We start from the raw sequence: 25424 nt of genomic DNA, 5'->3' as shown, positions 1-25424 counted from the left end.
CAAGGTCAAAGGTTGACCTCAGGTCACGTGACCTCGAGGTCATCATGTATATCATTCGATGCGTCTTGACGAGCTGAACACAATGAGACCATCCGCGCGGCTGTATCTTGTTCCTGTAAGGAGTTATTGGCAAAAAACCTTTGGTGACCTTTGATGACGTCACATGACCTTACAGCTGCCCAACAGCAAAACAGACCTCAAGGTAGTGAAGGTTGATCGTATGTGAAGTCATGTATGGTATATGGGGCCATTCCGACCCGTTTTAGTGGTAAAAACAGGGGGTTGATTTTCCCCCCATTGACTTATAATGGGGAGATCGCGAAATTGACCTGACCTTAGGTCACCGACATCAAAATTCCGAGATATACAAATTGTAGCTACTAATGACCTAATAACATCCTGCGACTTTCAAAGGCCTCCGACATCTACTGTAGCTCTGGCACGGTGACAAAGTTGCAAAAAAGTGACTTGAGGTTGGGTCATTCAAAGTGACCTGGTGACCTGACCTTAAAAGTTAGGAGGTTCAAACTTGCACACCATGTGTAAAATTGATGAGAGAATAGTCATACCAAATTTCGCGGCGCTACGCGCCGCGGTTTTCCCGCTATCCGCGAAAAACCTCAGGGGGGGGGCGGATATCCGCCCCCCCCCGTCGGTGCGCGGGTTAAATTTGCGGTTGAAGACGAAGACGAGCATCTCTAAATAACAAACTCTCTCTCTTTCGCCGCCGGATAGCGAGTGCACCGCGTTGTTATTTCGTCCGGCTCGGTCGCTGCGCGGGGAGGATGTTTTATGTATTCGAACGGGCAAATGGGCGGCGCCGGGCGAGGCTGCATCAAGTCTGACTGAATTCGAGCGGGCCGTAATTGGCTTTGATCGGTCTTGGGGCGTGTGTGTGGTCGAGAATACGGCCTCCTGGCGCAGCCTCAACGGAAATCCCGCTGGAAATCGGCTCCGGCTCAATGGCGGGACCGGGCTCAGGACCGTCGTCCCACAGTCCGCCTGGCTCAGATGGATTGGTTTGCCAGATTCACGGCAGAGAAATGAACAACAAGACGTATATTGGTTCGCATAAACCGCAGCACACGGCAGAGAAATGAACAACAAGACGCATATCGGTTCGCATAAACCGCAGCAAGAGCGTATCAAAGCATCGTCTGCACAGGTACATTGTTCTGGCGAAAGATGCAGTGGATGTTTGGGAAAATGAATTTCTGAGCTGCCTTTGATTCTGACAAGTTTCTCATTTGCTTTTATTAAGCGGTTCTTTGATCTGGTTCATCCTATTGTGAATTTTAGGCTGTCTGAAAATGAACATTTTTTAGATTTAGCAAGCAAGGTCCAACAAAAGTTTGACGATGTTGTTTTTTTTTCTCTCTTGTCAAAACAAATATTTTTTCTTCAAATGTTCAGTAAAGGTAGAGCGAACACGCCTAACGACATTGTCGTTTTTGCATTGGTGTCTTTGTGGATTGGGTTCAAACCATAAGCAGTCTTTGAAAGTGCTAGCATCGGTTTCTGGCTGTTCGCGGCACCCTAAATCAAAGCGACGTCGTCAGTTTCAGCTTTAGACACCCTGGCCTGAATGACACCCCAACAACAGCAACATATGGCAGCACTGTTTAATGACACCTCAACAACAGCTCCATATGGCAGCACTACTCGGCGGGCGTGCAGCTGCATTAATTGTACCTTTCCAGAAATGGACCGAATTGTGCGAATGGTTTCAGCATAACGGGCTCTTGGCGTCAACAAGCAGTCGATTACGCTGAAGGACCACCGCTTGAGATTATAATTACAGACGCGCTGTGTTGACTTTGTGAGGAAAGTCCTCTAAACTCTTTGGAGCAGCCCCAGATTTGTAAATTTGTGCCCTGATGTTGACAATGAATGCATAATTAACGATGCTTTGAGGTATTTCATTTTATTTTATTTTTAAACTATTCACTCACATACATAGGTATCCCAGTCAGTGTTTTGCCTGTCAATATTTTAACATAAATTATCTAGAGTCGGGAAGTCCTGTTGCACCTGCTTGACTAAAAACCATATGTCTAAATGTGTTAGACGGTCTGAGACTGTCTCAGAGCACCGTTGTGTGCCACGAAACGTAAATATGTTCCAGCTCGTCGTGTTTCTGCGCTTGCTTTAGCTAACGTGTTTGTGCTTGCTTTATGAACTGCAATATGTATTCGGTCTTTTGTAAATTCATAGGCATGCTTCAAGCGGATCTGATTATGAATTTCTGGAACTTAATTTCGCATGACGCATTTGAATTATATGTATTGACAAACTACAGTTGGCTTTGAAAGGATTGAAAGCTACTGCGTTATGTCTGTATTGCTCAGTAGTATGTCGTGATTCGATACCTATCGCAAAAAAGTGGAAGCGCCAACGCGATTGCAAGTAGGAGCGTGAGTCATCAGGTGAGTGTTGTTGGGCAGCAAAACTGTACAGGTACCGCGTAAGATGTAAATGCATGAAAATAAAATTACCTGGTTCCAATCACGCTAATATCGAAAATTATATGTAATATTCGTACTATTCGTAATAGTCGCAATGCGTTTATGGACTGTCTGAGAACGAAATTAAGCAGAAGATCCTCTGCATATAACAATTCCAGCAGACCCACACACTCAGGCGCTGCCGCAGATCAGAACCCAAGATGCCTTCCAGTTTCTAACCCAGTTCGGAACCGGCGTTCCTAACTCGACAATCAATCTGGCCGACGCCGGCCATGCCGGGTGGGGCCTCGACTCAATACAGACCAGACCGTATCAGGAATCACTCGAGACTCGATCAGGGAACGGGCGCACTTCCGACTTGGGTCCCGGGCGGCACGGACCGCACCGATCCCGGAATCCCGGAATCGCCGATCGGCCCGGAGCTGACAGGGTTCGGTGCCTCTGGCCCGGAGACTACTTAGACGCCGCAGCGGCAGGCGAGCTCGGTCGATCGACGGAGACGTATGCAGATGACCCAGTTCGACGCCCATGTGTACTGCGACACGGCGTCCAACGGCGTAGAATGACCCGCATCGCCGCTTAGGGAGCTAATCTGTCTCATATCGATGAAAGTGCCGACTTGTTATGGATGAGTGGTGCTGTTGTGTTTTTATTAATTTATGCAAGTTTGAGTACGCACTTCAGGACTAGACGAGGCGTGATGTTGCGGAGCCATCCATCGGCTGTAACATTCGAGCAAGCATGAAGTTGCCTCACTAAAGTGTGATATTTTTCAGATGGTTATTTTTCATATGCATACCAGGTACGCACGTCAACGCTGCCTCCAGACAAGTGAGTTTTACTACCGTCTGCGTCACGGCTGGGTACATGATGAGGCTGCCCCAACATCAACTCCAAAACAAACACTCCGACTTGGCGGTCCAACATCGCGCTTTCTTTGGAGCCGTGCCACCTGTTGTGAAAGCCAGCGCACCTCCGGGAACATGCTCAGGTTGAGAGTGGCGGCTTGGCAGGTGCTAGTATCGGGAACGACCGAAAGCGGGACGAGTGGTGAACTACGGCGGGACGTGTGGCGAACTATACTGGACTAGCGACGAGCTACGGCACGCTGAGCGACGGTTAGCGTAGAGCAAACTAACTAAATATGGTAGAATGAGCGACGAATTGCGACGGGACGTGCGATTAACTAAGGGGAGATGTGCGGTTAACTACAACGGGACTTGCGTTTAACTACGGGGGATGTTCGGCGAGCTACGGATGGAAATGTGATTACCGATGGAAATGCGGCGAATTTCAACGCAAGACGAGATAACGACTCTTCGACGCCTGTCGGATGAGCAACAATGGGAATTGGGCGCCTACAGTAGCCTTCTTTTTGCACCATGCTTTGTGCGAGTCCCATGTGAATAATGCATTACCTACCTTAGTGTTGGATGAGATTACTGCAACAAAGTGCAGAAAAAGTCGGGGAGGTGACCCAAAAATAGACGTATGAGTTTAGATAGTTTGATAAGTTGTTGACCGTGTGCGTTTTCAGCATGCCCTATACCTGCTTCCCGTTTACCTTGTTACAAAGTTAAGTAACAGTTAACTTGTTTGCGAACTTGCCACTTATACGTTTCTTTTTCCATTTATTAAATGTTGTTGACACTTATCTGTATGAACAGAAAACGTACGTACATACCTGCTTGTTTTCGAAACGCGCATTACTTTCTGTAAACATGCCGAGAAGCCCAAGTGCCAAGCTGTGACAACATTGCCCGTTTAGTGTGTAGGACACATCCCCCACGACCCGGATCTCTCGCTAAGCCGCTCTCGGCGACTGTCGGGGATCTGGAAATAACACTGGAGCCCGTATAGACAGCCGACCGTCACCCTAACGGCCGCGCGAATAGCTGTTCATCTCATCAGCACCAGACCGTTCTGCCGGCCAGTTATGAGCCGCCGAGTGATCATAGGTGGCACTCGGCCGGGCCATGAGCGCTCCACCGCCTATTGAAACTAGCGTGGCGCTGATTGCCGCTCGGCGGTCACCCGATGAAGCTGTTCGGGGTCACCGAGAGCGGCTGGGGGCGGGCGGAGATGACCCAACACTGAACATTACCCAACACTGACCGGATCTCGCCTCAGGCCAGTGGTTTCGCGCTCGGTGTTCGGTGTTTGGTGCTCGCTGTTCCGTGTTCCTTGTTCTCCGCTCTCAAGGCGCGTGTGTCTGTCGGCTCTGGAGTGCGCTAACAACGCCTGCCCCTGTCAGGTGTCGGTGCTGATTCATCGCGAGCGGCGCACCTTGTCCTGTCGACAGCTCGAACAATGCCGGTCCAGAGCTCATCCGCCACCACTGTCCGGCGTCCGCGCCAAACCGCTCAAGGAAGCATTCTCCTCTCACTAAAACCTGCTTTTGAATATAACATCAACACTGATACGGGCTATTGCAGGTAAAATACGCCATTTAGGAAATATATTTTTTTTAAGCCTTTGCCAAAGGTGTTTGCAGTTCTGGTCAAGTTATTTTTTTTTTCGTCTCACTGCCCATCCAACGCTTCGGATATTGAAGGGATTCCTTTCGTGGCACAGTCCCTAAAAATTTATCGCCAATTGCCATCGCCATTCTCGTCATCTTCACCACCGTCGCCACCCTCATTGCCTTCACAATTGCCGCTGTCTCACCATCGCCATCGCCATCGCCATCGCCATCGCCACCGCCACCGCCATCGCCGGCTGAACCGCTTGGGGTGTGGCTGACAAGCGCGTGGAACGGGGGAGGCGGCGCCGGCTGGACTGCGCGGCGGGGTGGGTATATTTAGCGCAGGGTGGGTGAACTGTGTGCGGCGCAGCCGGCCGTTCTCGGGGGCTGCACGCTACCGTTCACGCCGTGTGTGCCCACGTCCGTCTCCCACGGCCGTGCGTGCCGACCGGCAGGACAACGTCCCCCCGAGGCTCGGGGGGACGTTGTCCTGCCGGTCGGCATCCTCAGCTCGGGGCCCGAGCTGAGGCGGTTTTCTGTCGATTTATTTTGGAATAGGGTAGTAAAATGCGTAACCTTTACCTGACCTCACTTGGACTTCAAGCCTTTAGCTATCCCCTCTCAGCTGATCTTAGTTGATCTGAGGAGGTTTCAGATTTATCAGAATGTTAAAAATGATTTGAAAAAACGTGTCATAAAATAACACCAGTACCTGAAGCTTGTATACCTACCTGAAGGCGATGGGTGGAATACATTGAAATAGACAGCACAGCAAAACACCCTAGCGCAGTACGAACATAGTCAAACGCAGCACAAGCGCAATCAAACGCACATGCAAACACGCCCAAGCGCAACATAAAGCGACATTGTGACGCTTCGCTAACCGCATCGAAGCATGGGGCGTGCTGATTAGAAGCTACCCTGCTTTTTCTCGTCCATATTCTTGGTATGTCACACTATCCCAGTGCGGCGTTACATAACGATTCTAGCACAGCTGGACAGACCGCGAGTGTTAGAAATGGCATCTAAGACTCGCAAGTCGTTATATGGAACGAAGCTTGTCCCGATTTTCCAAAGTTTGGGTCATGACCTGACCTGGAAGGTTACCCATTGACCTAGGACTTAATGGTGTATAATCATCGACTTCCTCTGGTCATTAGCAACACAGAACTTTTCCAAGAAGCTCTAGCTCGATCAGGGGCCAAACGGCTGGAAAAGGGGGTACATTGGACCCCATTTACTTAAGACGCGGTAAAAATACCCATACGGGCGAGGACTCAACCTCTTTTGTTACTTAAAAACAACTTGAATTAAAAGTTCGCCGTCAGTCTCACTTACCATTATTCATTGAAACTGAACCCAGTATCCAGTCTTAGAAAGGGGTTCCGGCCAACTCCCGTGGACAGGCTGCAGGTCACGGGTGTAGGGAGGGAGAGTCGTGGGAAGGCACTTTGCCGGCAGATTGGCCACCTTTCACCCCGCCAGCTCCATCATCCGCTCTGTATCCCGCCGGTGGCCTCCCGGCACGCCAAAGGCGCATTGTCCACCACAGCGCCATTCACGAAGCTGAGAAACTGCGGCATTCTTGGAGTTCATGAGGACGTTCGTGGCGCATTATAACTGAGAACGAGGAACTTTTAATGCTTCATGGTGCATTGAAGTTGATGTAGATTTGGTTCAGGGGTCCGTGTATTTGCGATTATGAAGACTTGCCTCCAGCAAGCCTGATCGAGGAGCCTGCTGAGAATGGCTTCGGGCTGACTTCTGGGTCTTGGCTGCCGTACACAGAGTGCTCGAGCTATCGACTGATCCGAGAAGTAGCACTCCGGACGGTTCGTATGGCTAACGACGGGTGATAACGCACTTGGTTTTAACGAGGGACATCACAAAATGTGGTGCTCTTTTTCCATTTTTTTTTTTATTCACGATAGGTACCCATTGCTGCTTACAGACTTTTTTTTTTCGGTTGTTCCCACTTAAGGGCTAGTTTATTGAACGGTTCGAACGGTTATCACACATGACGCACAATGTTCGTTGCAAGAAGCCACGATGACCTTATCAGCTAAAACAGCATTGTACGAAAAAGCAGGAAACAAAATATACGCAAAGACTAAATCAATAAATAACATAAAGACCTATGCGTAAGTTGTGTATGTGTGTGTAGGTGTGTGTGTGTGTGTGTGTGTGGGTGTGTGTGTGTGTGTGTGTGTGTGCGTGTGCGTGTATGTACAGGGTGTCCCATAATTACCCGGACATTGTTAATTAGCGTATAAAATAAGGCAAACATGATTGCGCTTTTTTCTTTTTACCGTCCTATATAGTCAACTAGGGTGGCTGTGAAATAGCACATGCAATAGATACGCTTGTTACAAGATCAGCCGACAATGATGGAAAATGCCAGCCATTGCTGGTTTCAGTTGTTTTACGGGTCTCCCGAAACTGGGTGTAGGCCTGTTTTCTTTGACCTCTTGCCGGAGGATAATACGATCATATAAGATAAACTTGACATCAAAATGTTCCCAGGCAATAAGGTATTATCCCCCAAAACAAAAATTTCTGCCTACGCCACTTTTGCTGCGTTTTTTACATCTGGAGTGGAGAAGCTCCATGTCTGAACATTGCGCAACCTTTGGCTTCCAACAGATTTGGTTTTCAAAACAAACCCGTTCATGGCCATTTGGCTCACGGCATCCAGTTTTCGCACTGGTAGAATATTACCGCAGTAGTACCCTGTACTAACAGTTGTCTTTGGGCCATCATATCAAGCCCAATGAGTGCACGGTGGCTCAAAATGTCTCACAATTTGATTTTAGACGGGTGCCTGGCCGTCTCTGCTGTTGGGGCGTTGTAGCCATCTGACGTTCACACAAGCCTTTTTCGGGCGTTTCAAATGACAATACCTTCGTTAGACCACAAAGTGTGCCTCAATATACTGTTTTGTTGTATATGTTATGTTTTTGGGATGAATTGTAGTGATTTGCGCTGCTTTTCCCGTAGTTTTCGCATATTTTTCTGGCGAAGGACCCCAAATTCCAAAATTTTGTCGAAGATAGTGGTGCAAAGTAGACTGATGTTTTGTAGATAATCCTGATCTATTGTTTAGCTAGTTTTTAGCTAGATCGGTGACGTTTGTTGCCTATGACAAGCAACCACTTGTTTGACAACTGGTGCATGGCCCTTTTTGGCCGAGCCCAAACTTGTCAATCAGGCTTATCTCTTGCTCTCTCTGGCTTCGTTAGCTGATATAAATGCGCTTTGCTCAATCCTAACTGCTTGCAGATGAGCTGCTGAAGCTCTCCAGCAAAAACCATGCCGAAAGTTCGTTTACAAAGTTGAGAACGGGAGTTGATTCACCATGGTTGCCTATTAGTGGCTTAAGCTGAAAACGGAAAAGGACTACTCTTACTTGACTCGGGATAATAATTGATTCGAGTCGTTACCGGCCACCAAAAGCACACAGTCCCCAATCTCGATAGCTAAGGGATATCCTATAAAAGTATGATGCTTGTATATCATTAGAAGCGAGCGCAGTCGTACTTTTAGCCAGAAAATAAATGTCCGGGTAATTCTGGGACACCCTGTATGTGTGTGGGTGTGTGAGAGAGAGAGAGAGAGTTGGCGTTTATGTTTATTTATGCATAGGTGAATGTGTATGTGTGAGGACGGTGTAGGTGCATATGTGTATGTAGTGTTTGTGTGACAATCTCCTCCTCTGTACCAGGCGCGTTGCAAATCAACTAAATTGGAATGTATTTTTATTCAAGTATTTTGTAAGATTACTCCATCGCTTTTCAAACTCTGTAAGATTATTATTTCGCTTCGCTATGATGAACTCATTTTTCACTTCAAATTTAAGGCTGTAGGACATCATCTGCAAAGACGGTATTGTTGATTTTAGGCGTGATTTATGTATGCATTTTTTAATAAGTGTGATAATCATCACCTCTATACTATTCAAACCTGTTAGCAAAAACCAATTTACACTATTAATATGCAAGGTAATATTGAATCTATTTTTCAAGTGTGATAGAACTTCTTTGATAAATATTTGTGTTATTCGGCATTGCCAGAATAGGTGAACTATTGTTTCCGTGGTGTTGTCACAAAATGAGCACTTATCGTTCTGGATAACTTCAATGTTTGACAAATATTTGTTGGTTGCATAAATTCTATTAATTATCCTAAAATGAAGATAGATAAGAAATGTTGATCTTGTGGCTTTGGTAACTCGTTGCACCGTTCCTTGTTCAAATTCGTTTATATCAAGTTTCCACTTGGTTTCAAGATGTTTGTTAGTTTTTTTATTCTCATCTGTTAATTTTTCAACAAATGTGTGATATGCAACCTTGGGTAGCTTGCAATTGCCTACAAGCAAAATTTTGAATGGTATATTTGGATAATTTATTAATGCTTTATCCACCTTTGCGCTTATTGTTGTTGGTAAGCTACGCAGTAAAGCCATGTAACATAAACAAGTCATTTGTATCCCATAAACGGTTTCCAGCTCTTCTTTTGAATATATTTTCCCGGTCATATTATTGTATAAATCACATATAAATCTTATGCCACTGTTGTCCCACCTTTTGACAATTGTTGTATCGTATTTTGTCCAATTGGAGAACCATATGCTTTCTGACAATATTTGTTCTACTGATGGGTTATATTCATGATTAAACTTTATGAGACTATCCAGAATGTCAGTGTAAAATAAATTAGTAGTTTTGTCACGTAATAAGTTTAATTTGTTCGTGCCGTATGTAAGTAATTGCGTTGGTTCAGGAATCTCGCTATTCGTCACAAACGTCCAGTCGGCTTTTGATGACATATAGCGTTGTAACCATGATAGTTTTATGCTTTTAATAAATGAGCCAATGTGTACCATTTTCAAACCGTCTTTGTAATAGTCTTGTATTACTTTTGTGCGTTTCACCTTATCATTTTTACAGTTCCACACAAAATTGTAAAATATTTTTTCCAATTGTTTGATGCATTGTTTTGAAGGATTTGGTAGTGACATAAAAAGATGAACTAGTTTTGCTATGAGCAAAGATTTAAGAATAGTAATTCTTCCTATTGGTGTCAGATTACGACGCTTCCATTGCTCTATTTCTCGTTTTATAGATGGTATTTTTTGTTGTATATTTTTATCTGATACATCTTTCAAGTCTTTTTCGAATTTCACGCCAAGAATCGTTAAAGTATCAACAAAGGTAACATTTACGCCTGTGCTTGCGTTTATTTGATTCTCGTTGAAACCTCCTATCCCCATGCACAGTGTTTTTTCCATGTTTATGTTTAAGCCAGACTGAGTTCCAAATTCTTTGAATTCTACTAGAGCCCCTTTAACTGAGTCGATTGAGCCGTCTAGAAATAAAATAGTGTCATCAGCATATTGACTGATTCTGATTTCTTTATGGTTGATCTTTATTCCAGCCAAGTTAGTGGAGTTATAGATTTGTTCGGCAAGAGTCGACACTGCTAAATTGAAAAGATAGCCTGAGGCGGGATCTCCCTGTCTTATCCCTCTCTGCATGTGTATTTTGTTGCCTAAATGTCCGTTTATAAGAATACGTGCGTTATTCTTAGTATTGAAATATAGATGATCTATGATCCCTCGTAAATATGGCCCAAAGTTCAATTCCTTTATAACTTTGCTCAAATATTCCCAAGCGACCGATTCAAACGCTGCTTCGAAATCGGCAGCAAGTATCACTCCTGGTTTTTTGTTTTTATTTGCCCAATGTATTATGTCGTAAGTTAGTCTTGTATTTTCTCCGATGTATCTCCCCGAGGTATAAGCGGTCTGTGTCGGTCTTATGAGTTTACTCATGACTACCTTTGTGAGCCATGATAGTCTGTAAGGTATATGGCAGCACCAACCAAATTTTTAAATATAGATGGTCACAACATAAAATCTGCAGACTCAGCCATGTTCCTAACCGAGGAAGCAAGAACAACCGCCATGGCATCATATCCACCATGGCTCGCTGGTTCCTGAATAAGATACGAATCATGTAAAAAAATGTGTTAATAACTCACTTGTCCTGAGAACAGTCCCCATATAATATGTATAAAAACGATAATGCGTTCTCGAATTTTTCAATCTTCCAGACAGCAACAAACACTGCGCAAGGTTAGAAACACATGCGCTATAACAGATGCTTTTACACAGCTGAATAAAACGCTGCAAAAAAAAGTTTTAAACTTGGCGCAATGCCTCGTGGATGATTTTTTTAGAAATAAAAACGATCCAAGACGATATTAAATTCTGATGTTATCAACATTTTCAGTGTAAATGACGCCAAAAAACATTTTCTGATCAGAAATTCAACTTAAAGGGTAAACGAATCAATATTACGTCATCAGCTCGCCTATTTCATAAAGAGAGAGCGGATCTTAAAAAAATCAATCCTTGCTTGCTTTTTTGCGCCACTATCGTCAATTTTGTCTGTGTATTGTGTTGTGTCGTCTTGTTGATACGACAAAATGCCAGTTTAACTTATCTTCCTTTCATTTTAGGACCAAAGTCAGGCTCAAGGCTATTTAATACCTACCTTTTCAGCTGGGTTTTCAGTGTCAAATTCTTTGTAGAGTGTGTCAGACCACATTCCAAGGCTAGTTTCCAAACAATGTGTTTTGAGGTGTTTTGATTCTGCCTTTTCCCATATAGAATGTTGCCAATGTCATGAAACTTTATTTATTCATTGTATTATACTTATTATTACCTACCATTTGACTTACTAATTGATTGTGGTTTTGCTATATGAATAAGTACTCTTCCTTTTATAGACCACAGTAGATTCTTAACAATTCTAATGATAGCCAACCTTGTGAAATGCTGAGGTCCATGTCAATGTGTTACCCCTATCCTTAGCAATGCAGCTTTTACCACAAAATGTATTTTGCAGTGGCTAAGATTGCTGTTATTACAATTTGATAGCTTCCTAGTGTCCAACGTTTGGATCTTATGGCGATATGCTGATAGTCTCACAACCGGTTTGTAATGAAACGGATTATTATGGATATTTTTTGGATGTATGGCTGAGATACGGGCCATGGGCGGGCCGGATTTTGAAATTCAAAGAAACACGGATAATGGGCGGATCTGGATATGACTTGCCGGATATGGGCCGGGCCGGGTCCTGAAAAGCCTATCCGTGAAGTGCTCTACTGCACACCGGTCAGTTGACAGAATTCGCCTCTCTTCAATTAACAGAACGTCTATCATTTTTGTTCGATAAAAACTCTCCCAACCTTACTGCATCTGTTATAGTGGTGCCAATCGAAACCTGGACATTTGGAGTTCTGATTTTGTCCAATCTCCAATTCGGAATTGGCTGGACAAAGGTAGCAGACTGGACAACATTGGACGATGGCTTGCTACACTTCAGCGCTTTTTATAAAGTAATCGTGCATAGCATTGATTGGCGAATGGAAAGCTTATTAAGCTTTTAATATAATGAACACTTTTTGGCTGGTAAAATTACATTATAAGCAATTTAAATGACAGTTTTGAGTGTTGATTAATGCGTAATTTTCGGACATATTTGGACAAATGGCTGACCTTAACATTTTTGAACGGAAATCAACGAAAATGCCGGACATTAGACGGATATTAGACGTAATTTTTTATAAAACTGGCATCACTAATCTGCTACTGCTTTGGGTCGAAAATATTGGCAAAAAAACTGGGAACGCTGTTTTTTCGGAGCTATCCCTGTCTTCACTGAAATTCTCACACTATGTTCAAATTACCCCACGCTCAAAGTTATTTTGCCATATTTAAAAACAGGCTTCAAAAGCAAATTTCTTGGATTGAAGGCACTGATTAGGTCATTGTACAACAAAAGCCGTTGCGTATTAGGCGCTAGCAATGCAAGATTTTGCGCTGCAATGAAGTTGCAATGACGTGTTTTTAGGCGTTTTTACTTGCGAAATGGATTTTTTACAGTGTGCGTCAACATCTTCATTCCCTGAAACTTTAAACCCCATTCATATGATAGCCCTTTTAGTTACGATAATTTCCTTCATTGGTCTCATTGTCATGCCACTTATGGATTTTCCGTAATTTTCTGTTTTTCACACTATGTTCAAATTGCCCCACATGTTCAAATTACCCCACCCTACAGACTGCTTTTACTGCTAAACAGTAAACGGCAGAATGTATAGGTAAGTGTGGTGGCTGTTGGGCATGCCAATGATTATGGAAAATAAGCGATATAGGCTGCCTTTTATTGCTTTTTCATCTTATCTAGATCGAACGTTTCATACGAATTGAAAGCTGGGGTTCAACAGTGCGTATTGCGGAGATCCACGGCCTGTAGTACGGTCAGATCGCTAAATGCCTGTTGACATGAGAAGGTCATGCCAAAGTTAAACGTGCCCACATAGCTGGTCACGTTCTTCAGTGCCAATTGCCAGTAGCCGGGACTATATAATATCACCGACCGCAGGCTATCCCCGCCCGGAACCCTGTACGAGTAATCATGCGGCGCTGAATCTATTCGAACCTGGGCTTACCATCAGGAGATATCAGTCGATTGTTCTTTCACAGGACGAGGACGAGGACAGATACATCACCACAGCTACACGTCATTTAGCCGACTAAAAACTGGCATGGAAGGTAAACATCCATATATTTGATACGTGAGAGGCTTATAAAATATGTAAATGTAAGCCAGCGGAATGATACATGTTTTTACAGCCCATTATTAAATTTTACATGGATCCTATTTTGCCCATAGCCGGAAAGTGAAACATAAAATGTAAATAAAATTTAACAAAATAAAAGTTTTGTGCGATTCTGGCTGGATGTATCGTTTGGCAAAACCCAGCAAAGCATCCAACTGATTAAAGAATCACGGCTGCTGAGCTGGCGGAGTATGGCCGGGGCCTGAGAGGATTTTACGGCAAATGGTGAGTTCCAGGAAGAGGACTGGGGGCTGGTGATGATGCCTGACGACCCGATGCCGTTGGCGCTCCAACTCGGCCTGTGATCGAGCCATTCGGCGTGGTCACCGGTCGGGTCGGGCGGGGCGGCGGGTGGCCGAGCCCGGGACATGGGTCACGGCGGGCGGACCGTGCAGCCAAACCCACCGGCCATCCAGGCCGGTCAGCGGGGTCAGCCGGAGGCCGTAGGAATAATCTGCCGCTGCAAGAGCGAATCGGCGTTTCCGCTAAACTTTGGTTGCTGGATATGCATGAGGTAGCACCAGATCAAGCCAATTCTTGACAGTTGCACGATTAAATGGGGTTTACAGCAATGCCATATGAGTGATATTATTTCTTTTGACTGATTATTTGGTACATAACTGAAGAAGATTCACTTGCTTGAACTCTAAAATTGTTTTCAGGCGACAAAAGACCCTCAAATTTTAGACCAAGCACTTCATCGCTGGATCACACTTTACAAAGAAAATGCTGTCCATTGGATCGGACAATTTTTGCGGAAATCTATCGCTCAGACAGTTCGAACGCACAGCTGTCATGCCCATGGCATTGAGCGGATATTGGATGCACAGACATTTCTGCAAATTGCAGCGATGGTTGATCTGGTCGGATGTGTAGTGGCGGAAATCACCTTTCTCCGTACTTATAATGTTCTTCGAAGCTTCTTGTACTTACCAACCTAAATTTTACTTATTGTGTATGGATAAATTTCCTTTTGACATGACTCGCAGAAAATACTTAAACTACGCATCATTTTTTTTCGCAGTGAAATACGTTGACAGCGCAATTTTATCGACTTATCACCAGGTTTGCGGACTGCGGTCAATAGTCAGATCAGAAGTTCATTTTTTTCTCAAATTAATGAATCCTAGTGTGAAAATGCACATGAAAAAAGAATAAGCGGCATCATACTACCTAAACACATTTCCTTCTCCGGATAATTCAGCTTTTTGTTCAGGAATAAAATTGATAAAATTAAAATATAGTCCTAATATTTACATGGTTTATATAAAATTAGAATAAACTGAATAGGTAAAATGAGAAAAAAAAAACAACAACTAAAAATGAATGAATAACTAGCTAAATAAATAACTTAATAAATAAACATCACGTCTGAAACTGTTAAGGCGGCCCAAGTGTTCGACATCGCAGCCGGCAGTCACGCGTGTTGCGCCAGACCGCCGGGCTTTCGAGCTGCGTCGCCGATAATGCTGGATGACTCCCATAAATCGCCGCTGAATGATTGTTCCTGAAATCAGTTGAACAGTTTTGTTGCCACCGGCGACTGCAAATCACGTTACCGGCACCATTGTAACGATAAAGGCGTCCCCATAAAGCAGCTGGTCCTGTCACCGCACCTTTGGCGGTTATCTACGAACGCTGTCGCCTTCACAGCGCCGAATAATCCAGGCCTTCAGAATGGGATGGATATTATAAAGTTAGACGAATACGTGTATCGGTGTTGCAATGATTAAATGTTCAGTTTATCGCATTGCTTCATATGGCCTAAGCTGATGAAACGGTAGTGATATTTAGTCATCAATTATCTGTTGTCGAAATGTTGTAACATAGACAAATCAGCAAGCAACTGTTCAGTGTCCAGTCATGCAAAGAATGTGAACTCAAAAATCGATACTTTGCAACACGTTTTTACGTTTCATTTCACCACCTCTGTTTCAAGTCGCCAGCGCAGCAGCAACGGCCCCCGGGTTCGTATAGCTGCGACGAACGAGAGCACACCCCGGTCCGCCACAGCTTTCAGCCCACGCTGCAGATGGAATGGATGCTTTTATACGGGTCCGATGCGCCACCTCATATAGCAGCGGCCGGCGAGCTGAAAAGTAGCTGGGAGCATGGCGCACCCGGCTGCAGCTGCTGGTTGTTTTGATCAGAGATAGAGGCGACGTTCGGTCGTCGATAGTGCGTCGGTAATGATATGCTCAGAGGCGCGCCTTTGATGGGTCACGCAGGACTGTGTGGTGTTCCGGCAGGACACGCAAGGTGCGGAACTGTGCGTGACTGGCCAATCAGCAAGTTTCCGCGAAATTATCATGTGAATACTGCTAAGAGATGTGTGAAGGTTTGATTGGAAATACTTTGCCGGGTCTTCTTTGACGGAACTGAGGTATGCGCTGGTTCTGAAAATGCGTGCAATCAGTGAAGGATGGGCTTTCGTTGCCCGGTCGATATTTACCGACTAGGAAGTATCGATTTTCTTCAAAAAGCAGTTTTCTTGATGAAATAACAACGAGAGCCGCTGGCTCTAGTAGGACTACCTTTGCTCAGCTCGGTGAGATGAGATCATTTCAAGAGGTAGCCGTGAAGTTTATTCACCCACGGCCATAAAACAAATCAAACACAAGGCCAGTGGTGGAAAAGGCATCATTCAGAAAAAAATAGCCGCGGAAAGGTTTTGTTCATTTATCATGGAAGATGGAAGACTCCGAATGGGGCAACAGGTAAAAATGGAAGCAAATAGTCATATGGGATCATTAATTGCATTCATGTCGTTTAAAAGTCGTAAAAATGTGCCAGAATCATGACAATGAGTCCGACTTATTTCGATCATCTGGTGTCGCTTTTCAATATTTGAAAATGACCCATGATACCTAACTAAATGGGGTAAAGATATGGAGAGAGCTTTGAATCATTTATTTGAATAACATTTCGCCACATCAAAGGCAAATGTGTTGGGAAGTATCAAGCACCGTTAGTATATTCATTGGATACGAAACATGATGGGTCCACACCAGAAACACGGGATGTTCTCTGGATTTCCCCATCAGTAATACGTCACGTTACCGGCTCCGAGGGCAAGAGAAGCACCAAGCGGTAAAAATACACCTCGTATCAGGCTGAATGTACCGCGATCGCGAGAACGCGTTCGATACGTCCACCGAATGAAATAAATGGGTGACACTGAGCAGCCAGCTGGACTGCCGGCCCAGCGTGGGTGTCAGCGGTGCGTGGAGTACTGCACTGCACTGCCGCTCGGTCACGACTGCAACAACCGCATGCAAGGCTCGCTGCCGACATGTGTCCTCCGCCTGCAGCGGCGCGCGGGGCGACAGACCACCCGACGTCATCCGCAGCGCGACTCACTTCAGTCGCACGGCAGGGGACTGACGGCCAGCTGCGGCAGACGCGGCCCACATGTCACCGCCACTGCCGCCCGTTTCCGCTCCATAGTTGCCAGTTTCCGGCGGTCTAAAGCCGACAGCCGAACGCCGGACAAATTTATGACCCCATGCTTATCTGGCTCAGCGCGGCCTTTTGTCAGCTGCTACAAATTCATAGCAAATTCAGGGTGGTCGCCAGATATGTTCATGTCAAAAGGGCGGATAAATATCAATATCAAGAAGGCCCAAATGAAATATGGCACGATCAATGTCGTGAGTTAGATGTGTATGACGAAATCGCCAATTCGACAAAGGAATATTGTGTTTGGTTATTACTAAATTGATTAAAATGTCTGCCTTAAATGGCGTGATTAACACCATGATACAAATGCCGTGATGATGTGCGTTTGAATATTAAATCTGTGCAATGATGTGTTTTCCTTACCAGTGTCGAATCCAGAAGCAATCCTTGACAGCAATCCGAGCGCCACAGCAAATCCAACGAACTTCATTTCTTTTCTTGTTTGGTCACATTGACACCTAATTACCACTCTCGGCGTACACAAGAAATAAACGGTAACGGACCGCACTTATTACATCCCATAAGTTCGCGAGCGCTATACGCGGTGACTCGCACACCAACAATCCCCTCCTCGGGCCCTCCGGCGCACCGAGACACCCACTGGCGTTTGCGACTCACGTGGGACTCGTATCGACTCACTGGTGACTCATCCCACTCACTTTTGACTCCGCTGAGTCACTAATGACTCCACCCAGTCACACCGACTCCGCTGAGTCACCAGTCTCCTCTCGCACTCGTCTACCGGTGCTCGAACCGGCCCGCTACCCACCGGCACTTGACAGCGCTCGGTTCGTCGGAGGCGACGCGGCGGTCCGTCGACGTCCATCGGCAGCGGCGCCGCTCGGCCAACTAACCGCACCAGACGACCGACGGCGGCGCCGGCGGCGGAAGCGGCCCCCCTGCCTCCCCGCCGCCGCCGCCACCGCCGCCGCTGCTTCTCCTGCAGGGTGTTCGTCTTTAGTGTTCTGCTTCTAAGGCTTCCACCTCTGTCATCCTGGCCGTTTGAGACGGTGCTAGCTTTCGGCTGTGATCTCTCGTCATCATCGCTACGATTGTTTCGATTGGTGCTGTCGCGCGGTTGTAACACAACAGTGTCTATCTCCTTTATCGTTTGTGTGAGTGTCGTCACCACAGCGCCGTCATCGTCATCGTCACACGTCACCGTCATCTCTCCACCGCTACCGCCTAACCGAAGATGGAAGACAGATCAGACCGGTTCAGCCGTGCAGGGGTGAGATACGGGTGCCGTACACTGCCGGAACGCTTGTTGCCCTCCGCCGGAGGCAGCGTGCAACGGCGTGGGCCCTATTTCAATCTGGGATGTATACAGAGTGTGATGGGGAGCTTGGACGATTGGGATATTGGAAGAGCGACGACAGACTATAGTAACGGATAAAATGATTTACTAAATCTTTTGATTTCATCTGCTCCTGGCAGCCACTATTTATTTTTATTTGCATTCGTCAAGCAACTGTCACACATCACTGGACACTCCAACCAAATATAATAAATTCTTGATTAAGTAAATGTGAACGATTTTATTACATTCATTTCGCATATAGCTCCCACCACAGAAAGCTGAGATCAGAGCTGATTACCAGGCGCCGATCGTTTTTCCGTTGACGAGCGGACCAGTCGGCCGCCGGGACGTCAGCCGCCCCCGCGCGGCGCCCATCGCCCGGGGCGGTGTCAGACTGGTGTTGAGGCCCATCTATCCACCGGTCCGTTCGATTATTCAGCCGGCGAGCTGGCGGCACAAATTATGTATGCAATGTCAGCAGAGTGGCGGAATTAACGCCCCCGATCCCACCGTCTCTCTCCCCCTCTCGGCCCTCTCTCCCCGCCGCTCAGTTTCGCCGTCTCCAGAAATGGCTCAGTCGATCTCGTTGGTCCATCCAATCGTATCATGTGACACGTGCCGCGCGCCGTCTGAGGTGTTGCATACATGAATGCCAGTCGCGACTCCGGTCAATTTCAATCAGCTGAGATCAGAGGGGATGTGGGGATGTGATACCCCCCGTGGGTGGCCTCCCCAGTGGATCACTCCCCACCGATCGACCCCCGCTTGATCCGGCCTTAAATGGAGGAGACAGTCCACGCTTCTCACGGGATGCTGAGGGACAAGTGAGAACATATTGTCGGGCCTTTGAAAGCAAAACATGCTGTACGCATATCCAAGAAAGCACATAATGCATACATATCCAATAAATCAGCCTGCTTTGTCCGAGCTCAACGGAACTAGGGATCTTAGGACTGAAGGGGAAAATGACGTTAAAAAAAAAAACGATTACGGAGAAAGGATAGGTAACTTTTTCAATTATGCCAGTCTTCGTTGAATGCTGAGGAGGCTTGAGTGTTTAGTTAGTTCAATTGAAAGTTTTTTTTTGTCCTCCATGCATGAATCTTCAGTTAATAGAGGTTTTTTATGTGACTGATTTTATTGTGACTAATTTCACAAACACACAGAATTCTGCATCTTCGTCTGCTTATTTGATAATCACCTGTTTCCTCTCGGTCAGTTCACCTCTCTCGGGACCGAACCGTAGCGGACCCAGGCGGCACCCTTGGTCTAGCCCGCGCGCAGCTATTTCAGTTGCGACACGCGGGGTAGGCAGACGGCCGGGCCCGGCAGACCGGAGCAGCAGCAGCGTCACAGAGCTGAACCCAGCTGCTGAGAGCGGGCGGGCCCGGCCGGCCGTCTGTGTTGTTGTTGGCCCGCTGCCACCTCTGCAGTGCTCCAAAGGGGAATGCGTCGGACTCGGGGAGGGAAGGGAGGGCGGCCGCCGCCGCGTGCGACGCGCTGGGCCTCTGTGCGACGCGTGGTCTCTGCAGTGTTGTGTCGGACAGACGACGGCTGACGATTGAGGTGGATGAGGGAGGTGGAAAGAGAAGTGAGGGACGAATAGACTAATGTCGGCGGGAGAAGAGACCGAAAATGAGAGGCAAGATACGGGCGGCGAGAGACGAGAGACATGAGCGATGGGGCCAATCATCATCTTCGAACAGTGAGAAAGGAACGATGAGAGCAATAACTGCAGATTGCAAACATATCCCCCATATCAGGCCAATATTTCAGGAACAGCTCTTTTCAACGGCACACCATGCGACATAAAATGAATTTGATAATGAGCATATTTAATTGACCGAATCCTCAATGTAATCTGAATAAAATGACAAATAGCAAAAATTCGGATTTTTGCTATTTGTCATTTTATTCAGATTACATTGAGGATTCGGTCAATTAAATATGCTCATTATCATCACGATGATTTTCCTCACTACGCTAAACTCTCTTAAATAAAATGAATTTGTGACGACAGAAACTGATCCCACCTTTGATGTGGCGTTTTTATAGCGGAGTCAAGGCCCGACGGACATTTTATATCGCTGCCAACCCTTGTGAAATTGCCTCTAACGTCACTCATACCCTATTCGAAATTCGTCGCCGTCTGCCTGTTTGATGGAACAGAAATAAGGCTGATGTATTGGGCCATTTTCACCGATGGCCACCGGCGCGTCCTTCGATGGTTATCACGTTTGGTCGGCTCCCGTGGCCGGTCATGCGGAGAACGATCCTCGTTGAGGTGTGGGTATCGGTCGCCTGCCCTCCCCGCCGATCGGAAGCGGGGGTGGGGACAAACGGACCCGGACGACGACCCGCGGTGGACAGTGAGGATTGATGGTGGCGGTGCAGAGAGGTGCGACATGCAGACCTATGATTGGCTGTTGATATGTTGTTTGTCAATGAAAACATTGACGTGCCTCTATTGCGTTACTAAATATGTAATTGTGCTCCACCAAATATATTAATTATAATGTACACAATATACATAGTTATATTGGTCAACTATATTTGTTACTTGCACTACGTATACTACTTGTTCAGCAAATATCATGTAAAAATCGTATAAAATTTGATTTAAAACCGCCGGGCGTGTAGATCAAAGGTTACATTGACGTAAAACTCTCTGCTACCATATTCAAGTCAATCATGCGAATATTTTGTAACCATTCTCAGTATCTCCTACGAGTCAGTACTTGCGACGGAAATAAGTTAATTCACATTCATTCGATGTTGAACGAGCATAAGGTGCAGATACTATTCTGGGTACAGTTTCAGAAGTCATTGGACCTGTTGATAGATGAAGTCGTATGAGCCACTCTGGAAGGTCTAAAACTGAATTCTTTCATGAGTACGCAGCGTATGCACTTACCAAGATAGAAACGAACGGGTTAGAAATCAGCATTTTATTATCCGTTTCCTTGAAACCCGTTTTTAGCGTCTTAAGGGTAACTACCAGCTGTTATGATTTTGTTTGTAGGTACTGATGACTGAATTTGAGTGTGTGTTTCTGTATTAGCAACAAAATTGTAAGAAGGTACTTACTCATGCAGAGATAATGCACATACATTGAATGAAAAACACCTCTATTTGTTTCTATGCCTACTTATCTTTTTCATTTGCCGACCATGAGACAAGGCCGCGGCACCGAACAAAAGGGATGCCTAAAGATGGCAGCGGCGTGCACCACTCTCCCCCTCTCTCCCTCCCTCTCTCCCTCCCTCTCTCCCACCCTCTCTCTCTCTCTCTCTCCCTCCTCGTCCACGCGTCGTTTCACGACATGCTCGGACCATGTGGTGGTGACGGTGGTGCGTTATTTTTACCACCTCCCGTCTCCCCACGTCGGCCGCCGCATACAACACCGACCGACCCTGTGACGTCACTGCCAGGACAGGGGGCGGGGTAGTTACGTCACCGCCACCCACGACCCATAGTCGTCCAAGTTTGGGACCGTGGGAGCTATTAGAAGTAAGGCGATACTGGAAACTGGAACCAAGCTTAAAATATATTTCCCGTGATGGCTAATTATGATGTTTAAGTTTGGAAATGTTGAAAGCTAATCGGGAACAAACTTGCCCTGATTAAAATGTTTTTATTCCATCCTATATATCTCTTTCTTTCTCTGTTTCATCGTCCTCCCACTATTTCTCTCTTCTTTTTCCTTTTTTCGCTCGTCTTCTCTTCTTAACTTTCTCGCACCATCCCCACCGTCTCTCGACTCGGTCGTCACTCACGAATATCATCTCTGGTCCAGCAGGTTACAGCCAAAGATCGACCGGGCCTTTAGTACCCGCATTAGTCTGGCTAATTTCCGGCCCGGTCTCCCAAGGAGTTCTCGGGCTGTTCTCAGCCGGTCGACTGACACTGGCCGGCAGACGTCTCGACCATTAGTTCCCCGGGGCGGTGCCGTGCCCTCTGACCGGTCCAAATCTAGCACAGACCGAGGGCGGCCGGACCACCTGGCTGACCGGACCAGAACGCGACAGATTAGCCCATTACGACGGGACGACTTGGCTCTCACAGACGTCACCCGCGCCGCCGCCGCCGCCGCCGGCGCGGGGTCTGATGAAATGGATGGTCTTTGCGAACGGAGCTTTTAGCAGACACGCCAGTATCTTTACCGCCAGTATCGGTGTTCATATCACAATATAGATATCCGCAAAAGTCTGTTTGTTTAGTCCCACATTCATTCGCATGCTTTTTATGCATTCATGCGCTTCCCCTTGCCCACTCCTGCTTGCGACATTTTCTTGCTGATCTGTCTTTGGTCGTATGCTTCGTCAACGTATGCCCTTTTATCCTGAAAACAGCCTTCGACTCTTCGCCCCGGATGTGTTGCTATCTGAGCTGCGGCGCTGGCTCCGAGGTGTCTGACCTGGTTTGACAATTCACGCTGCTGATATGTTTAGCTGAGCCACACGGGATGCAGCCCTGAGTGTCGGAAATCCGACAGGAAATTGCTGTATGTAGTGGAGATATGCGAGCTACATCGCCGATTAGACAAGTCCTGTTGTGCGAATATCATCAGTTCAAAGGTGCTGTGCACTGCAGTAATCTCAACAATTATAACATTCTGGTATGGCTGGCTAATTTGGCTGGTCCGGAGTGATGTTTGGGTATGATTTTAACCCGCGCACCGACGGGGGTCTGCGCCAACTTCGCACCGACGGGGGGGGGGGCGGATGACCGCCCCCCCCCTGAGATCTCGAGAACGAAGCAAGATAGCGACAAGCGGTAAACGGCATTGGATACGCATGGTCAAGATCTACAATTTTTACCAAGGTCATTTTCAGGTCAGATCAAAGATGACGTCACAGGGGTCGAAAAAGTCAAAATGGCGGCGCTAGATATGGAGAGAATTTTTCTCGAATAACTTTCGAATTAGTCAAGATAGGAACAAACTAAGGGCATCATCGTGATCCTCTCGTCAATCCACATCGAATGATATATATGTTGACCTCGAAAGGTCAAGGTCAAAGGTTGACCTCAGGTCACGTGACCTCGAGGTCATCATGTATATCATTCGATGCGTCTTGACGAGCTGAACACAATGAGACCATCCACGCGTCTGTATCTTGTTCCTGTGCGGAGTTATTGGCCAAAAACCTTTGGTGATCTTTGATGACGTCACATGACCTCACAGCTGCCCAACAGCAAAACAGACCTCAAGGTAGTGAAGGGTGATCGTATATGAAGTCATGTATGGTATATGGGGCCATTCCGACCCGTTTTAGTGGTAAAAACAGGGAGTTGATTTTTCCCCCATTGACTTATAATGGGGAGGTCGCGAAATTGACCTGACCTTAGGTCACCGATATCAAAATTCTGAGATATACAAATTGTAGCTACTAATGACCTAATAACATCCTGCGACTTTCAAAGGCCTCCGACATCTACTGTAGCTCTGGTACGGTGACAAAGTTGCAAAAAAGTGACTTGAGGTTGGGTCATTCAAAGTGACCTGGTGACCTGACCTTGAAAGGTAGGAGGTTCAAACTTGTACACCATGTGTAAAATTGATGAGGGAATAGTCATACCAAATTTCGCGGCGCTATGCGCCGCGGTTTTCCCGCTATTCGCGAAAAACCTCAGGGGGGGGGGCGGATATCCGCCCCCCCGTCGGTGCGCGGGTTAATGACAATCATTTACAAATACGTTTGCTTCCATTACCATGCATGTGTTGACACACATCCATAAATGAGCATGTCAAGCTTCCTCTCCAGCGCTGTATTTCAGTGCTCCATTTTCTATATTCCCTAATTGGGCGTTGTGTGTCTCGTTTTCGGCGCTCCGGGCGCCTCGTTGTCTGGCCGGCCGGGCTGAGCCCCCTCAGCAGACGGTGACTTCATTATGCTGATCGACAGTGCCCGTCTGTGTGCCAACCTCTTCAGTCGCACGGCTCCTGGGAGAGCTGCGACGGCTCTCAGAAATGGCTCGGATTGCATTGTCGGGGAACGGTATAAAAGGGCTCGGGAGGCGACGGCGAAACTTGGACTGCGTCGGGAGATCGGCCTAATTTTTGTCTACCATTGTGGTAGAATTTGATAGCTTTGATAGTAGCTTCAATGCTTTGTAGTTTATCCTAACACACTTACAACATTTTCGAAATCCATTTGCTATGTGCTAATCAATGTAAATCATAACTTTTATTTGCATGGATATTTACTTACGTAACAAGGTAGTAGCACCAAGGGAGAAGGTCATGCATTTGAGCAAATGAGTTTTCAAAACGAGTAAACTTTTACTCTTGACTGTTAACGCTCCATACATAAGTTACTCATCTAAATACGAGCATACCTACTTATGAATGGCGAGTCAAATATGAATTACTCTCCCCTCATGAGTGGATTTGTTTTCAGTGAAACGACATAAGATTTAGTCTCACGAGCTTTTGGAGTCATTCCATGAAGTACTTCTCCAGATATGGCTTGAATATGAAACACCTCAATTTTAGGCATTCACTGCTTAGTGTTGCAAGCCATATTAATTTACTTCAAAGGAAACATTGCCAAGTTGAGGCGACAGCATCGCTCATTTTCACTCGACAGACCGACTTTAACATTGCGGGTCTGTTCCTAAGCCGCCGTTCAGTTCGGTGCACGCTGTCTCCTTACAAAGCCCGGTCAATATGAAACTCGCGTGTCCCTCTGTCACTAGCGTCACTTCAAAGACGCTACTGTCTTTGATATTGTTCAGCATGTCATGAGACAAAGCAATAACGAACGCTGATGCTGGATTGGACAGTTGTGTTGGCACAAAGTGATTGTCTAATTTCCTATTGGTGTGTCAAACATGTTTGAATATGTTAACGTGGACTGGTAAGTTTTTGCTTTACTCTTCTTGCTTGGAGCACATTACCCAATATACATTCATCCTATAGCAATGCAATTCGCTGCCGTTCCACTGGATACATGTATTTAGTTGAAAGGGGGCTATTTGTCGAGTACCTACATCCTCGTTGTTGTATCTTACGATGCTATCTTTAATCGTATACCTTACAAGG

At 46.2% G+C, this 25424-nt stretch overlaps 1 long non-coding RNA gene across 1 annotated transcript in view; it reads right to left on the bottom strand.

The window, feature by feature from the left end:
* LOC122386473 overlaps positions 1-17914 on the bottom strand; it is a 40390-nt gene extending 22476 nt beyond the window's left edge. Inside the window, exon 1 of the long non-coding RNA XR_006257386.1 lies at positions 17443-17914. This is a non-coding gene — a long non-coding RNA (uncharacterized LOC122386473). The remainder of the gene's footprint in view (positions 1-17442) is intronic.
* Between the last annotated feature and the right edge of the window lie 7510 nt (positions 17915-25424).

This window comes from Amphibalanus amphitrite, unplaced genomic scaffold (genome assembly GCF_019059575.1).
Source record: "Amphibalanus amphitrite isolate SeventyFive unplaced genomic scaffold, NRLGWU_Aamphi_draft 000252F_arrow, whole genome shotgun sequence".
NCBI classification, from domain to species: domain Eukaryota; kingdom Metazoa; phylum Arthropoda; class Thecostraca; order Balanomorpha; family Balanidae; genus Amphibalanus; species Amphibalanus amphitrite.
This window is presented reverse-complemented; position numbering and strand designations above follow the sequence as displayed.